This window comes from Otolemur garnettii, unplaced genomic scaffold (genome assembly GCF_000181295.1).
Source record: "Otolemur garnettii isolate 467f Iridium unplaced genomic scaffold, OtoGar3 scaffold00276, whole genome shotgun sequence".
Classification (NCBI taxonomy): domain Eukaryota; kingdom Metazoa; phylum Chordata; class Mammalia; order Primates; family Galagidae; genus Otolemur; species Otolemur garnettii.
Genome location: NW_003852671.1, coordinates 146,436 through 148,325, shown reverse-complemented (window position 1 = coordinate 148,325; position 1,890 = coordinate 146,436). Strand labels below are relative to the sequence as shown.

Below are 1,890 nucleotides of genomic sequence, written 5' to 3'. Positions count from 1 at the left end.
AGGGCTAAGATTATAGGTGGGAGCCACTGTGCCCAGCCCAGAAGATTTTCTTAAATAAATCCTCCCTGCATTTTTGTTGGAAGTCTTTTGTTAATTTCCAGAGTTCAGAAGAGTTGATTTTGACAATTTTTCTCTGGTATTGTAATTACTTTTATGAAGAGTTATCTTTCTGGAGGTCTTTACACAGTCATTTCCACTGATCTCAATCATGGAATTCTGTTGAATCTCAATCAATCTGCATCACAGAGCACAGTTGTTTCATCATTTCCCACAAAAATCCCGATGACAATAACTATATATCCCACCTTTTTAATGAACAATCCTGATAGTAGAAAGTAATTAATCTTTAATAGACTTTATAAATTCTGTTTAGAGAATTCACAGATAAAGTCCTGTTATTTGTATGTAGCTTTTTGCAACCTGGGGCATGTCACTGTTATTTACTCCTTTTTCCTTTTATCTCCCACTCCATCCCTCATGCAACATTAAACACAATGTTTCCCTTTTGAATCCTACTTGATGTTATTTTCTTCTCTAATCACTGTCCTAAACAAATGAAGTTCTCTTGGAACTTTGGAGGAATTCAAATGAATTAGAATTTTGTTTTGTTATAAATATTATATTTGAGTCTCAGACAAGTTGCATGTAGGTCATTTCAAAATGCCTGTTTGATCTACACAAAGGCATTTTGGGAAGTGACATCAACAGCATCTTCTTTCCTCTCATTTCTTTTTTCTTCTCTCCACATCTGAATTCATTTTTCTCTTTTCATAAATATGAGACCAATTTCTGTACTTGGAGAGGGGAGGGAAAATTTTTGGCAAGTAAAGAGGCTAAGGTAGAACGAAGAGAAGAGTAGGGGAAGAAGGCACATCTCATCTGTTCCCTGCTGGTATCTTTGTACAGCTTTTGGGCTCCCTGTAGAGACAGAAGTGTAGCGGGAGCTGCTGACTGAAATACATTCAAAAGGAATTTTGTGAGAGGTACAGGGAGTACACATTCTTTTCAGGCACCTTTGAAACGCTCTCAAAAATTGAGCGTATGTTTTAGTTCTGTATCAGGAAGTGTGTCTTGCATTTTCTGGAAAGCAATGGAAGAACTTTGTGTATTTGGTACTGAGTATTCTTATTGCTAGTTGAGTGAATTTGTGGTGTTCAGGTGAGTAGTGTGACATTTGACTGATTAAAGCATTCCATGTGATGTGTTTGAGCATTGTTTTTGGCTGTATAGCATCAAATCTTCACTGCCTACCTCTTCTGGGGAATCTATGAGCTACTTAATATATCTTTTTTTTTTTCCACTGAGGCATTTTATTTTTCAGTATGGATTACACCCCTAGAAAAAGAATCCCAGAATTTTCCCTCCTGTGTGTTTTCTTCTTGCTTCTTCGTGGTCCATGATGCCAGCTGAAGTTGTCAGCACAATGAAACCAAACTGGCGGGATGGGAGCAGATTATTCTGCCATTTTTCTAAGTCTTTGAGTTGCACATCAAACCTTGGGCTGGTCACTCCACACTTGTTTAACCTGCTTGTGAGATTCACAACAATTTTCCCAGCTCTGTGATCATTGATGATTTCAAATTCACCAATGTAACCTACAAAACATAACATGCTTCATCATCACAGTTAGAAACCAGACAGTGACTTTGGAGCAAGGTCTTATAAGAACCGGGTGTTTGCCTCTCTTTTTGGCACTGTTGATGCTCTTAAGAGCATCAGCCAGGACATTCATGCGCACCATTGTGGCAGAAAAAAGTACTTAATATATCTTAATGTATTCCTTTTCTCTTTAAACTAGCCAGAGGGGATTTTATTAAATTACATCTGAACATTTGATTTTTGTAAAAAAGGGCATCTTGCTAAAGTTAAGATACTAAAAATAGGGGCAGC

The 1,890-nt window shown here is 37.4% G+C and overlaps 1 pseudogene; it reads right to left on the bottom strand.

Moving 5' to 3' along the window:
- Positions 1-1,286: 1,286 nt before the first annotated feature.
- LOC100945975 lies at positions 1,287-1,744 on the bottom strand (annotated as a pseudogene).
- Between the last annotated feature and the right edge of the window lie 146 nt (positions 1,745-1,890).